This window comes from Macaca mulatta, chromosome X (genome assembly GCF_049350105.2).
Source record: "Macaca mulatta isolate MMU2019108-1 chromosome X, T2T-MMU8v2.0, whole genome shotgun sequence".
NCBI classification, from domain to species: domain Eukaryota; kingdom Metazoa; phylum Chordata; class Mammalia; order Primates; family Cercopithecidae; genus Macaca; species Macaca mulatta.
In genome coordinates, this window is record NC_133426.1 from 80,540,081 (window position 1) to 80,556,119 (window position 16,039).

The window sequence follows — 16,039 nt, forward strand, 5'->3', positions numbered from 1 at the left end:
CAGGCGTGAGCCACTGCGCCTGGCAGGTTTCATTTTTTTTTTTTTTTTTTTTTTTTTTTTTGAGAGGGAGTCTCGCTCTGTAGCCCAAGCTGGAGTGCAGTGGCGCGATCTCGGCTCACTGCAAGCTCTGCCTCCCGGGCCCATGCCATTCTCCTGCCTCAGCCTCCCGAGTAGCTGGCGCCGGCCACCACGCCCGGCTAATTTTTTTTGTATTTTTAGTAGAGACGATGTTTCACCGTGTTAGCCAGGATGGTCTCAATCTCCTGACCTTGTGATCCTCCCGCCTTGGCCTCCCAAAGTGCTGGGATTACAGGCGTAAGCCACCACGTCACTCATTTTTATCCCCCTTTCTATTTACCAGTAACTTACTGCTCATGCCTGTAATACCAGCACTTTGGGAGGCTGAGGCGGGTGGATCACTTGAGGTCAGGAGCTCAAGACCAGCCTGGCCATGATGGTGAGACCCCTGTCTCTACTCAAAATACAAAAAGTAGCTGGACATGGTGGCATATGCCTGTAATCCCAGCTACTTAGGAGGCTGAGGCGGGAGAATCTCTTGAACCCAGGAGGTGGAGGTTGCAGTGAGCCGAGATCGCGCTACGGCACTCCAGCCTGGGCGACAGAGCAAGACTCCGTCTCAAAAAAAATAAATTAAAAGTAATAATAAATAAAAGAAGAGGGAAGATGGAAGGACTTTTAGGCTCAAGAGCAGCATCCCAACTCTTTTTTTTTTTTTTTGAGATGGAGTCTGGCAGTGTCGCCCCAGGCTGGAATGCAGTGTGACACGATCTTGGCTCACTGCAACCTCCACCTCCTAGGTTCAAGTGATTCTCCCACCTCAGCCTCCCAAGTAGCTGGGATTACACTGAGGTTACGGGCAAGGGCCATCACACCTGGCTACCAACTCTTTTATGAAGACTCTTTTGTTTACAGAATTAAAGGAAGCACCTTGTTCTGAATCCAGTTTTGCCATTGACAGAGTCATTGTATGACTAGGCTAAAACCCTCTGGCTTCAGTTTTCCCATTAGTTGGTTGAAGTACATACACCCTCATCTATCGGAACACGGGGCTTAGTGAAGTGAAAAGAAGTAGGTTCTAGCTCATTCTAGCACTTAATAACTCCCGGAACTTTTGGAAAATTGGGTCACCTCTTTGGGCCTTAGTTTCCTCATCTATAAAACAGGAAAAAATCAGTCCTTAGCTTATCTGATGTTGCAATGACTTAGTGAGATAACAGAAGGGAATGACAGCTTTGTCCATCATAAAGTGCCATGCACTTGTGAGGTAAAGTTAATGAGAGTGAGAGATCTAGAAATAGGGAAGGAAGAAAGGAGTCGAGGCAAAGCTAAAAGAAATTTGGGTTGGGAAAGGAAAAAAGAAATGAAGAGAAAGAAAAAGGAAAAGGGCATTTCAAAAGAGATAAAGGCTGTGAGAGGAAGTGCAACAGGTCAGGAAAACTGGGGGAGGGTCCACGGTAACGGTTGGGGCACGTTGCCGGCGGAGGCATTTAGGTAGAGCACGGCAGCTGGGCGCCGGGCCCGTTTGGCTGTGACGCCCACCCCCGGCTTTTATCCGCCTGTGCACTAGGGCTAGTGGAAGACCTAAGATGGCGGCGTTTGTACGGGGTGCAACCGCTGCGGTTGCAAGGCGTCCGAAGTATGTGAGTCCACTAACAAAGTCCAGAAACTCGCCAGTTAATAGTATTGTGGTGAGTGATGAGCCTCACATTGGCTAGAGAAGTGGCCGTAAGCGAGGCTAGACACTTTGGGATCGCGTGGCCTGAGTGGGGGTAGTAACCGGCCTGTATTCCATTTTTCTCTCTCGCGTCTCTTCAAAATATCGGAGAATAATTTCTCTCTCCCTGATCACCTAACTTCTACTGACGAGGCTAGGAAGTTGCAGAAGCTAGCTCCTAGGAGGGATATATGGGTCGTTCTTTCCTTTTTCCTTGTTTAAACGGGTTTTTATTGACACCATGTCTCGCCAAAATGGATTCCATCTCCTCAGAGCTCTCTTAGGAACAACCTAACCTCTTGGGCCTAACTTTTTTTTTGTTCTGCCTTTAATGTCGAAACTTATTAGTTTTGATTAATTTGTTTGTAACGTATTCATTATGCACTAGATTAAACGTTTTTTTTCTGTGCCCATTATACCCCAAATGTGGAGTTTTGGACAAAAACTTAACATTTGTTCTTGAAGCATCTCAGAGTTGTGTGTGTGTGTGTACAGGTAATCTTTGGGGGACTTGCCACATTTTGTATATTTCTAGGCTGATAACTCACTAAGAAAAGAGCTAGATTTCCTGTTTTCAAATCTGTTGGCGAAATTAAATTTATGTTAAGCATAACATGTTTACTGTATATATGGGGAAGACAGTAAAGAGTGACATCTAATATGTTGTTAAATGCTTATGTGGTTAAAGTAAATTTCATGCATTGCCGCGGAGTATGAATTGCTGCAACCTTTTAGAAAATAATCTGGCAATATTTAGGGAAATAAAAAATGCAGATATCACTTGAACAAAAACTGGAATGCAAAAGTTTGACTTTTAAGAATCTGTCCTGCAGAAATAAAAGTACCAGTATATAATAACGCATGAACAAGGATACTTTTGTACAACTTTGTTCTTGTGACAACTGGAAACAGCCTGTGTATCCATCAATGGGAGAATGTTTGAGTAAATTTTGGTACATAAATATTATGGAATATTTTGACTTTTGACCTAGAGGATGTCATGATGGATGGTTATGTGAGAAAAGTAAGTTGCAGAATAGTCTAGTATGATTCCTTTTTTTTTTTTTTTGATGGAGGGGGTGATGAAGGAATGCAAGATTAACTTCTTTATATTTTGAGGGGGGCTTTCAATATATTATGAAATACTTAAGACATATACATATATATAAGGAATAATACAATGAACCTCTCTTCTCACCACCCAACATAAAAAAAAAATCAAACATTAACATGACAGTTGAAGTTCTCTGTGTACCCATCCCCGATTGCATCTCTCTCTTCTCTTACCCCAGAGGTAACCATTATTTTAAAGTTAGTGATTTTTACCATGCACTTCTTAAACTTCTGTGACATAGCAACTTATAGCATGGATTATTTTTTGTGAATATTGAAGATGAATTTTTTTAAAAAGTAAATGAAAGAAGAAAGCAAGTGTCTGACTTTTTTTTTTTTTTTTTTTTAAAGATGAAGTCTTGCTCTGTCACCCAGGCTAGAGTGTAGTGGCGCAATCTCGGCTCACTGCAACCTCCGCCACCCGAGTTCAAGCGATTCTCCTGCCTCAGCCTCCTGAGTATCTGGGATTGCAGGCACCTGCCACCGTGCCCAGCTAATTTTAATTTAATTTTTATTTATTTTATATATAGAGAGAGAGAGGGAGAGAGACAGACAGACAGACATGGAGTCTCGCTCTGTCACCCAGCTAGATCTCGGCTCACTGTAACTTCCCCCTCCTGGGTTCAAGCGATTTTCATGCCTCAGCTTCCAGAGTAGCCGAGATTACAGGCACACCTTTCCACGCCTGGCTAATTTTTGTATTTTTAGTAGAGATGGGTTTCCCTGTGTTGGCCAGGCTGGTCTCAGACTCCTGACCTCAGGTAATCTGCCTGCCTTGGCCTCCCAAAATGTTGGGATTACAGGCATGATGAGCCACTGTGCCTGTCCTTATCTGGCTATTACTCTAACAGTGGCCAATAAAAATTCCTTCCTTTCTTTTTTTTTTTTTCCCTTGAGCCTAGAAATTTCTTAATTGTGGGGAGAATCTAGCAAGCAGTTGAGTCAAAGGGTGTAGATTATACTATAGTGGTAAAGAAAGTAAGCAGCTGGCAGTGAAAGCAATCTCAAGCAAATAATGAATGTTTCATGAACAAGATGCCTGAATTGAAAAACAGAACAAAACCAACTAACCAAATAAACAAAAAACAATCCGTGGATCCTAACTCAAATCCAAGGTGATTTGAGCCTGCGCTTGTAACTAGACAAAATCTGTGAACTTCAGTTACCTTGGAGGCATCTGAAGGAAATGAGGTTGCACGTAGATGAATCAGTTGTTTCTGGCATCATGTTAGTGTGATGACATTTAGCTGCTATGTGCAAAACATTTTAGCAATCATTTAGGTCCAGGACATGGAATTTATTAGTGGAACAACCCTGTAAACAGTGGTTAGAACATTAATAATTTTATTTTATTTATGTTTTATTTATTTTTTGGGACAGAGTTTTGCTGTTGTTGCCCAGAAGTCCAATGGCGCGATCTCGGCTCACTGCCATCTCTGCCTCCTGGATTCAAGTGATTCTCCTGCCTCAGCCTGTCGAGTAGCTGGGATTACAGGCATGTGCCACTGCACCCAGCTAATTTTGTATTTTTAGTAGAGACAGGGTTTCTCCATGTTGGTCAGGCTGGTCTCGAACTCCTAACCTCAGATGATCTGCCCACATCAGCCTCCCAAAGTGCTGGGATTACAGGCGTGAGCCACCGCGCCCAGCCAGAACATTAATAATTTTAAACTTCCTAACCCTTGAGAGAAGGCAAAACACTTGATGATATCTGCATGAAGACTAAAACATTTTACCAGTTTTGCATTGTTCATTTGAACTTGCATTGACTACTAGTATGTTAATTTTGTATATATTTTTATGAGAACAGTATTTGACATTTAATTTTTGTTAGTTTTTTTTTTAATTGATTAATGATTGGTTCATTTGCAGGAACTGACTTAGTATTCAAGGATACAAATTGTTAAGAGAATATGTTACAGAGAAAAACTTGACAAATTAGACTTAGATTTTTGTCATTAAAGATAATCATTTGTGGGATGTGATTTTTATAAGGAGTTACATTAAATAGAATGTCTTATACAGATTTAAGAGGTTAATAATTGTAAAATTAAGAGGAAGAGTTCCTATAAAATATTCTTGAGGTGTAATAAAATTATATTTGTGGAGTATATCTTTGAATAACATTTAAAAGCAAACTGATACTTTCCAGGTAAAATAATTATCAACATAACTTTTTAAAAAGAATTCATAGTACCTCAGGTTATTTATATGTTTCACACATTAGCTTAGAAGAACAAAGGAAAATGGTGATTAGTTAATGCCATACACACTGGACAGAGAAGAAACTTAGCTCTTATGGATTCCTCTCCTTATTTTGCAGCAGGGTAAATGTAACTTCTCATGTAGCTAGCTACTGTCTTCCAGTGCTGTTGATGTTTTACTGTTTTAGCAATGAAGAGATTGATATGGGCTGATTGGGGGTTAGGGAAAGTGAAGCAGTAGAACCAGAACAGAGTGAACATTTAAAGGGTGCTAATAAGTAAATGATTATGTGAAGTAGCATACTAGTCGAAATGCATAACTCAAAGATAATTGGGAAGCGTATTTTCTGAAACATAACCTAAGAAAGTATAACTGCTCCCTTGTGCCTATAATCCCAGCTACTTGGGAGGCTGAGGCAGGAGAATCACTTGAATCCGAGAGGCGGAGGTTGCAGTGAGCCGAGATCGTGCCATTGCACTCCAACCTGGGCAACAAGAATGAAACTCCATCTCAAAAAAAAAAAAGTATAAAAGTTCCTTAAAGGATGTTTTGAAATAATGAATAATATTAATTTCTATGTTATATATTCACAAGTGTTCTTTCTAGAATAATTATTTGCTTAATGGGATGTTTAGTTGGTGAGAAATGAATTAATAGGTTAGTAATTTATTTGTATTATCTGTTATGAAAAATTTTAGACATTTAAATGAAAGTAGAATAACATAAATGTATTTCTATATATGGACCACTTAGATTTAGCAACTGTTATGATTTTGCCTTACTTGCCTTTCCCTCCAAAATACTGTAAATTATAGTCATCATGACATTTTCTTCTGAATAAGTCAATATAAACATAATAAACAAGGACTTTTTTCTATATAATCACAATGCCATCACTATACATACTAGGATTAACAGTAATTCCATAATTTTTTTTTTTTTTGAGACGAAGTCTTGCTCTTGTCACCCAGGCTGGAGTGCAATGGCACAATCTCTGCTTACTGCAACCTCCACCTCCCGGGTTCAAGTGATTCTCCTGCTTCAGCCTCCCGAGTAGCTGGGATTACAGGCACCTGCCACCACGCCCGGCTAATTTTTGTATTTTTAGTATAGATGGGGTTTCACCGTGTTGGCCAGGCTGGTCTCGAACTCCTAATCTCAGGTGATCCATCCGCCTCGGCCTCCCAAAGTGCCGGGATTACAGGCGTGAGCCATCGTGCCCGGCCACTCTTTAATGTTTAATGCCCAGTGCATATTCAGATTTTCCCAGTTGTCCGCAAGATGTCTTTTATAGCTGCTTTCTTCAAACCAGGATCTATTCAGAGACCACACATTGCATTTGATTTTTATGTCTTTTGAGCCTTTTAAAATTTAGAGCAGTTCCCTAGAACCCCTTCTTTTGTTTGTTTTATGAAATTGGCTTGTTGAACTTCACAAAACACGAGTTGGGGTCATGCCAACTGTACTGTTAGTGATTAGTTCACATATAGGGAAAATAATTTGTGAATTTTGATCCATTCACTCTGCCAGCTATACCATGGCAGCATTTCCAGTACCAGGAAAGCAAACTAGGGGGTCTAGAACTGAGCTTTTAAGAACTCTCCCCTATCCAGTGAAATAGATAAGAATGCCAGTTGTGAGAAAATTGAAGGGGAAACGGAGAATGTCAGTGTTCAAGATATTTGAATTTTTTTTTATCCATTTGAAAGGTATTTTTTTGGGGGGTGAACTATTTGTTTATATTCTTGATCGTTTAAAAAAAAATTGGTGTTTGAACTTTTTCTTATTGTAGACACTCTTCTTCATAAATTAAGGAAGTTTGCGTTTTTTTGTTACAATGTTGCAGACTTTTTTTTTTTTTTGAGACAGCGTCTTGCTCTGTCGCCAGGCTGGAGTGCAGTGGCACGATCTTGGCTCATTGCAATCTCTGCCTCCCAGGTTCAAGCGATTCCCCTGCCTCAGCCTCCTGAGTAGCTGGGACTACAGGCATGCACCACCATGCCCGGCTAATTTTTTGTGTTTTAGTAGAGATCGGGTTTCACCATGTTGGCCAGGCTGGTCTTGATCTCCTGACCTCGTGATCTGCCTGCCTCGGCCTCCCAAAGTGCTGGGATTACAGGTATGAGCTACATGCCTGGCATGAATCACATTTCTATATACTAGCAATTTAATATGTGGAAACGGAAATTATAAACAAAGTACCATTTACAAGCACTGCAAAGAAACACAACATTTAGACATAAGTAAACACATACAGGACTTGTATTTTGTAAATTACAAAATGTTGATGAAAGAAACTCAGGAAGTCCTATATAATTGAAAAGACTTATGTTCATGACTTGGGAAACTCAACATAGTAATGATGTCAATTCTCCACAAATTGATAGGTTTAATGGAATTTCTGTTTAAATCCTAGTATGTGTTTGTAGATATAGAAAAGCTTATTTTAAAATTTATGTGGAAAGGCACAGGCCTTAAAATAGCTAAAACCATCTAGAAAAAGAATACATTGGTAGAATCATTAACTTGACATTAGTGACTACTATATTCCTATATTAATCAAGACAGTGTTGTATTGGTGGAGGGATAGACACATAGATCAGTGTAACATAATTGAGAACTGAGAAATAGACATATACAATTATGCCCAACTGAATTTTGACAAATGTGGAATAGCAGTTCAGTAGAGAGAAAGCCTTTTTAACGATGGTGCTTGACCAATTATCCATCTATAGGCAAAAAGATGAACCTGAGTCTCATATCTAATACAAAAATTTACTTAAAATGAATTAGAGACTTAAATGTAAAACTTAAAACTATAAAACTTTTAGAAGAAAACATAGGAGGAAATCTTCAGTTTGTGCTAGGCAAAGAGTTCTTACACTTAATGTGCTTAAAAGCATGATCTGTAAAAGGAAAAATTGATGAATTAAATTTTATTGAAATTAAAAACTCTTGTTCTGCTAAAGACTCTGCTTTTTTTTTTTTTTTTTTTGAGACGGAGTCTCGCTCTGTCGCCCAGGCTGGAGTGCAGTGGCACGATCTTGGCTCACTGCAATCTCCGCCTCCCAGGTTCAAGCGATTCCCCTGCCTCAGCCTCCTGAGTAGCTGGGACTACAGGCACCCACCACCACGCCCAGCTAATTTTTTTTTTTTTTTGTATTTTTAGTAAATACGGGGTTTCACTGTGTTAGCCAGGATGGTCTCGATCTCCTGACCTCGTGATCCACCCTCCTCGGCCTCCCAAAGAAAGACTCTGTTAAGAGAATGAAGAGAAGCTACAGAGTAGGATAATTTATTTGTAAACCACATATCTTGTAAATTAATAGTATTTAGAATATATAAACTCTGGAAACTCAGTAAAAAAGCAACCAGTCCAATTAGAACATGAACAAAAGACATGAAAAGATGATTTCATGGAAGAAGATACACAGATGGCAAATAAAAGGATGTTGAACGTTATTAACCATTTTGGAAATGCACATTAAAATCACAACAAAAATCACTGTACACCTATCAAATAGTCATAATACCAAGTATTGGTTAGGATGAAGAGAGAATCTGGATTATTTATCCACTGCTGATTGGAATATAAAATGGCATAGCCACTCTGGGAAACTGTTTGGTAGTTTTTTATTAAAATAAACCTGCAGGCTGGTTGGAGTGGCTCACTCCTGTAATCCCAGCACTTTGGGAGGCAGAGGCGGGCAGATCACCTAGAGGTCAGGAGTTCGAGACCAGCCTGACCAACATGGAGAAACTCCGTCTCTACTGAGAATACAAAAATTGGCCGGGTGCAGTGGCTCACGCCTGTAATCCCAGTACTTTGGGAGGCTGAGGTGGGGCGGATCACAAGGTCAGGAGATCAAGACCATCTTGGCTAACACGATGAAATCCCGTCTCTACTGAAAATACAAAAAAATTAGCCGGGCGTGGTGGTGGGTGCTTGTAGTCCCAGCTACTCGGGAGGCTGAGGCAGGAGAATGGCGTGAACCCGGGAGGTGGAGTTTGCGGTGAGCAGAGATCGCGCCACTGCACTCCAACCTGGGTGACAGAGCGAGACTCCGTCTCAAAAACAGAAACAAAAAAACCGCAAACCTGCAACTACCATATGACCCAGCATTTTCATTCTTGAGTGTTTATCCCAGAGAAATAAAAATATATGTTCATGCAAAATTTTGTATATGAATGTTCATGGCTTCTTTGTTCATAATAGTAATAACACAGAAGTGCCCAGATGTCCTTTAATGGGTGAATGGCTAAACAAATGGTGGTGCATTCATAACATAATACCACACAGGAATGAAAAACAAAGCTGATGCACAAAACAACCTGGATGAATTCCCAGAGAATTATGCTGAATGAAAAAAGCCGGTCTCTGACATATAGTTATATACCATATTATACCATTTACATAATTTTTTTTTTTTTTGAGACGGAGTCTCACTCTGTCGCCAAGGCTGGAGCGCAGTGGCATGATCTTGGCTCACTGCAGCCTCCACTTCCTGGGTACAAGTGATTCTCTGCCTCAGCCTCCCGAGTAGCTGGGACTACAGGTGTGTGCCACCACACCCGTTTAATTTTTGTATTTTTATTAGATACGGGGTTTTACTATGTTGGCCAGGCTGGTCTTGAACTCCTGACCTTGTGATCTGCCCACCTTGGCCTCCCAAAGTGCTGGGATTACAGGTGTGAGCCACTGCACCTGGCCTGATATCTTGTTTTCTACAAGAATGTTAGGTTAACTGATAGGGAAGTTGTCATTGAGTAGACATCAGATAATGTTTTTGGGATAGGGCAATAAGCCATAAGGTTGGGGCAGGTCTAGGGAACATCTAGCTGAGGTGGTGGCCAACAGTTTTATTTTTATTTATTTTTTTAGACGAAGTCTCACTCTGTTGCCCAAGCTGGAGTGCAGTGGTGCGCTCTCAGCTCACTGCAACCTCCACCTCCCGGGTTCAAGCAATTCTCCTGCCTCAGCTTCCCAAGTAGCTAGGATTACAGGCGCCCGCCACCATGCCTGGTTACTTTTTGTATTTTTAGTAGAGACGAGGTTTGACTATGTTGGCAAGGCTGGTCTTGAACTCCTGACCTCATGATCCACCTGCCTTGGCCTCCCAAAGTGCTGGGACAAGTGTGAGCCACCGCCCCCGGCCAACAGTTTTCAATATGTGAACCTTTCAAATGTGGACTTTTAAATATGTGGACCTTTCAATATGTGGACCTTTTGTAGACCCAAGGGATCTGCAAAGTGAAAGCTGTTTTTCTTAATAATTCTAAGTTGTTTTTACTGTGTCGACATCTGTACTGATGGTGTTGAAGCAGTGAAAAATAAACATTTTGCCTGAATATAAATCAAGGTAGTGGCACCAAATTGTATCAGTAGTCATTGTATTCTTCAACCCACACTTGTAGTTTCTAAAAAATAAAGTCAGTTTCTCTTAAGAATGTCTTTGATGAGGATGGGGCACTATAGCTTATGCCTGTAGTCCTCGCTACTTCGTAGGCTGAGGTGAGAGGCTGAGGCAGGAGGATTCCTTGAACCCAGGAGTTCGAGGCTAAGAGTGACCTGTGGTCATGCCGCTGCACTCCAGCCTAGGTGACAGAATAAGACTGTCTCAAAAAATATCTTTGATGAGCAGTAAAAGTTACTAGTTTTTTTAAAATATGGACCCTTGAGTATGTGTCTTTTTTTTTAATTTTTAATTTTTATTTTTTTGAGATGGAATCTTGCTCTGTTGCCCAGGCTGAAGTGCAGTGGCGTTATCTGGGCTCACTGCAAGTTCTGCCTCCCAGGTTCACACCATTCTCCTGCCTCAGCCTCCTGAGTAGCTGGGACTACAGGTGCCCGCCACCACGCCCGGCTAATTTTTTTGTATTTTTTGGGTTTTGTTTTTTTTTTGTATTTTTTTAGTAGAGACGGGGTTTCACCATGTTAGCCAGGATGGTCTTGATCTCCTGACCTTGTGATCCGCCCACCTCAACCACCCAAAGCGTTGGGATTACAGGCGTGAGCCACCGCGCCCAGCCGAGTACGTGTCTTCTATATAGTGTGATGAAAAGGGAAGTATGTGTGAAGCAGTGCTGCAAACTGAATTTTAAATTATCTTGAGGAAAATCACCTGTAACATTGTCAGCAAGCTGTACTGCTCACTTTTTTAAATTTACAACATTATACTTAGAAGAATAATTAATAGACAAGCTACAGTTTTTTATACTTGGGTATTGAGCAGATATGTTTTTTTCTAAATAAAATGGGCTTATCCTTTCAAGGAAAACAACTGATAGTACTTGTTGCCTATTTTAAATTAGCTTTCAAACAGAATTTAGAATTTTTGTATGCTTGTATCTACCTCTGTGAACTTGATAGCTTCCTAATACTTAAGGACTTTTCTGTTAACATGAGATGTTAATGAAAGTGGTTTTAAAATATTGCTTAATGAAATATGTCAACATTTGAAACATCTGCATTGCTTAGTGAAACAATATTTTGTAAATGAGCCATGTAGGATGTTAGAAATCATGCATGGCTGGGCGTGGTGGCTCATGCCTGTAATCCCAGCACTTTGGGAGGCCGAGGTGGGTGAATCACCTGAGGTCAGGAGTTTGAGACCAGCCTGGCCAACGTGGTGAAACCCTGTCTCTACTAAAAATACAAACAATTAGGCAGGTGTTGTGGCGGGCGCCTATAATCGCAGCTACATGGGTGGCTGAGGCAGGAGAATCGCTTGAACCTGGGAGATGGAGGTTGCAGTGAGCCAAGATCAGGCCACTGCACTCCAGCCTGGGTGACAGAGGGAGACTCCATCTCCAAAAAAACAAAAAAAAAACAAAAAAAAAAACCACGAAAAAAACCCAAGGAGTATGACTGCCAGTTCATATGGTAATAGTATATTATTTTGTGAGAAACCACAAAACTGTCTTCCAAAACTGCTGTAGGGTTGATGGATTCCCACTAGCCCTGAATGAGAGTTCCTGTTGCTCCACACCCTCAACAGCATTTGGTGTTACCAGTGTTTTGGATTTTCACCATTCTAATAGGTGTGCAGTGGGACTGTTTAATTTGCAACTCCCTAATGACATACGAAGTTGAACATGTTTTCATGTGCTTATTTACCATCTGTATATGTTCTTTGGTGAGATTTCTGTTGAGATCTTTTGTCCATTCTAAAAATTGGGTTGTTGGCCGGGCGTGGGGGCTCAAGCCTGTAATCCCAGCACTTTGGGAGGCCGAGACGGGCGGATCACGAGGTCAGGAGATCAAGACCATCCTGGCTAACATGGTGAAACGCTGTCTCTACTAAAAAATACAAAAAACTAGCCGGGGCGTGGTGGCGGGCGCCTGTAATCTCAGCTGTTCGGGAGGCTGAGGCAGGAGAATGGTGTGAACCCGGGAGGCGGAGCTTGCAGTGAGCCAAGATCGCGCCACTGCACTCCAGCCTGGGCCACAGAGCGAGACTTTGTCTCAAAAAAACAAACAAACAAAAAAACCAAAAAAAATTAGGTTGTTTACTTATGGAGTTTTAAGCGCTGTCTGTATGTTTTAGTTAACAGTCTTTTATGAGATATGTCTTTTGCAGATATTTTCTTTGGCTTATCGTTTCTTTCTTTTTTTTTTTTTTTTTTTTTTTGAGACGGAGTTTCACTCTGTCATCCAGGCTGGAGTGCAGTGGTGCGATCTCAGCTCACTGCAAGCTCCACCTCCCGGGTTCACGCCATTCTCCTACTTCAGTCTCCCAGGTCACTGGGACTACAGGCGCCCACCACCGTGCCCGGCTAATTTTTTGTATTTTTAGTAGAGACACCGTGGTCTCGATCTCCTGATCTGGTGATCCGCCCACCTCGGCCTCCCAAAGTGCTGGGATTACAGGCGTGAGCCACTGCGCCCGGCTTGTTTCATACTTTAATGGTGTCTTTTGTGGAGTAATTTTTTTTTTAAATTTTAATAACATTTAGCTTGTCAATGATTTATGGATTATGCTTCTGGTATTGTATCTAGAAAGTAATTGCCATACCCAGTGATGTCTAGATTTCCTCAAATATTGGAGTTCTATTTACAGTTTTACATTTTACATTTAAGTCTGGCATCCATTTTGAATTAATATTTGTGAAGAGTGTAAAGTTTGTGTTAGATTCATTTTTTTGCATTTGGATATTCAGCTATTCCAACACTATTTGTTGCTCCGTTGTATTGCCTTTGCTTCTTTCTCAAAGATTAGTTGACTATATTTATGTTTCTATCTGGGGTCTTTATTCTGTTCCATTGATCCATGTATCCGTTCCTTCACCAGTTTCACACTGTCTGGATTACCGTAGCTTTTTATTAAGTCTTGAAGTCAAGCAGTGACTTTTTTTTTTTTTTTTTTTTGAGACGGAGTCTCACTGTGTCGCCCAGGCTGGAGTGCAGTGGTGCGATCTCGGCTCACTGCAAGCTCCGCCTCCCGGGTTTGCGCCATTCTCCTGCCTCAGCCTCCCGAGTAGCTGGGACTACAGGCGCCCGCCACCTTGCCCGGCTAGTTTTTAGTAGAGATGGGGTTTCACCGTGTTAGCCAGGATGGTCTCAATCTCCCGACCTCGTGATCCGCCCGTCTCAGCCTCCCAAAGTGCTGGGATTACCGGCTTGAGCCACCGCGCCCGGCCTTTTTTTTGAGACTGAGTCTCGCTCTGTTGCGGAGGCTGTAGTGCAGTGGCATGGATCCTGGCTCACCGCAACTTCTGCCTTCCAGGTTCAGGCGATTCTCCTGCCTCAGCCTCGCAAGTAGCTGGGATTACAGGCATACACCACCACACCCAGCTAATTTTTGTATTTTTGGTAGAGACGGGCTTTTGCCATGTTGACCAGGCTGGCCTTGAACTCCTGACCTCAAGTGATCTGCCCGTCTTGGGCTCCCAAAGTGCTGGGATTACAGGCGTGAGCTACTGTGCCTGGCACAGTGACTTTATTATTTCCCCTTCAAATATGTGATTAGTAGATTTTCAAATGTTGAACCAGTCTTGTATACCTGATATAAACCCCACTTGTTCATAGTGTATATTATTTTCTCCTTCTCTGTGAGTTTTGGCACCTTGTTTCTTTCAAGGTATTGGTCTGTTTGGTCTATTTTACCTTTTTTTGTGGTTGCCCTAGAGCTTGCAACATATTTACAAGTCCACTTTGAAGTAACGCTGTATTACTTCATTGATAGTGCAAGTACTTTTTAATAACAAAATAGTTCTAATCCTTCTTTTTTCTCCCTTGAGTGTTTGCTGTCATTCATTTCATATATACATAAGTATAATCATTGAATATATTATTAGTATTCTTATTTTGAACAAACTGTTAACTGATTGATTAAGAGTAAAATACTAAAAGTTTTTATTTTATCTTCACTTATTCTTTTTCTGATCAAGAAGAAATTCTTCTTCCTTTCTTTATGTAGACCTGAGTTTCTAAGCTATGTAGTTTTCCTTTTCCCTGAAGAACTTTTTTTAAAAAACGTTTCTGACAGGCTAGATCTACTGACAACAAATTCCTTCAGTTTTTGTTTGTCTGAGAAGGAGTGTTTCTCCTTTAGTTTTGAAGGATGATTTTGCAGGTACAGAATTCTAGGTTTTTTTTTCTCTCTCTCTCAAAACTCTTAAGTATTTCAGTCTTCTGGGCCGGGCGCGGTGGCTCAAGCCTGTAATCCCAGCACTTTGGGAGGCCGAGACGGGCGGATCACGAGGTCAGGAGATCGAGACCATCCTGGCTAACACGGTGAAACCCCGTCTCTACTAAAAAGTACAAAAAACTAGCCGGGCGAGGTGGCGGGTGCCTGTAGTCCCAGCTACTCGGGAGGCTGAGGCAGGAGAATGGCGTGAACCCGGGAGGCGGAGCTTGCAGTGAGCCGAGATCCAGCCACTGCACTCCAGCCTGGGTGACAGAGCAAGACTCCATCTCAAAAAAAAAAAAAAAAAAAAAAGTATTTCAGTCTTCTTGCTTGCATGTTTTCTGAGAAGTTAAATGTAATCTTTTTTTTCTCCACTGGGTGGTTTCTTTGAAGATTTTTTTTTTCTGTATCTTTGATTTTCTGCAGGCTGAGTAGGATATGCCTAGGTGTAGTTTCGTTTGTTTGTTTTGGCATTTATTTCGTTTGGTGTTCTCTCAGCTTCCTGAATTTGTGGTTTGGTGTCTGACATTAATTTGGGGGAAAATTCTCCATCATTATTGCTTCAAATACTACTTCTTTTCAATTTTTTCTCCTCTTTCTGTTATTCCAGTTACATGTATGTTACACCTTTTATGGTTGTTGCATGGTTCTTCAATGTTCCGTTCTTTTGTTTTTGTTTTTATTTTTTTGAGACAGGGTCTCAGTCTGTCGCCCAGGCTGGAGTATAGTGGTGCGATCTCGGCTCACTGCAACCTCTGCCTCCCAGGTTCAAGCAATTCTCTGCCTCAGCCTCCCGAGTAGCTGGGATTACAGGCACCTGCCACCACACCCGGTTAATTTTTGTATTTTTAGTAGAGGCGGGGTTTCACCATCTTGGCCAGGCTGGTCTTGAACTCCTGACCTTGTGATCCACCTGCCACGACCTCCCAAAGTGGTGGGATTACAGACGAGCCACTGCGCCCGGCTGGTTGTTGTTGTTGTTGTTCTTCTTCTTTTAGTCTTATTTCTCTTTGATTTTTAGTTTTGAAAGTTTTTATTGGCCGGGCACGGTGGCTCAAGCCTGTAATCCCAGCACTTTGGGAGGCCGAGACGGGCGGATCACGAGGTCAGGAGATCGAGACCATCCTGGCTAACACGGTGAAACCCCGTCTCTACTAAAAATACAAAAAAAAAAACTAGCCGGGCGAGGTGGCGGGCGCCTGTAGTCCCAGCTACTCGGGAGGCTGAGGCAGGAGAATGGCGTAAACCCAGGAGGCGGAGCTTGCAGTGAGCTGAGATCCGGCCACTGCACTCCAGCCTGGGTGACAGAGCGAGACTCCATCTCAAAAAAAAAAAAAAAAAAAAAAAAGAAAGTTTT

At 41.6% G+C, this 16,039-nt stretch overlaps 1 long non-coding RNA gene and 1 pseudogene across 10 annotated transcripts in view; one reads left to right on the forward strand and one right to left on the reverse strand.

The window, feature by feature from the left end:
* The first annotated feature begins 1,579 nt into the window (after positions 1-1,579).
* LOC144338753 (MICOS complex subunit MIC27 pseudogene) overlaps positions 1,580-16,039 on the forward strand; it is an 86,504-nt pseudogene continuing 72,044 nt past the window's right edge. For 3 of the 9 annotated variants that reach the window (XR_013413114.1, XR_013413113.1, XR_013413115.1), the window contains exon 1: positions 1,580-1,709. The product of XR_013413114.1 is annotated as an MICOS complex subunit MIC27 pseudogene, transcript variant X2 (transcript). The remainder of the gene's footprint in view (positions 1,710-16,039) is intronic. The other 6 variants (XR_013413117.1, XR_013413119.1, XR_013413116.1 and 3 more) reach the window with 3 other exon arrangements.
* On the reverse strand, positions 1,583-15,297 carry LOC144338754 (uncharacterized). The gene is made up of 2 exons (XR_013413122.1): positions 14,935-15,297; positions 1,583-2,637 (listed from the first exon to the last, which is right to left on the reverse strand). It is a non-coding gene; the product is annotated as an uncharacterized LOC144338754 (long non-coding RNA).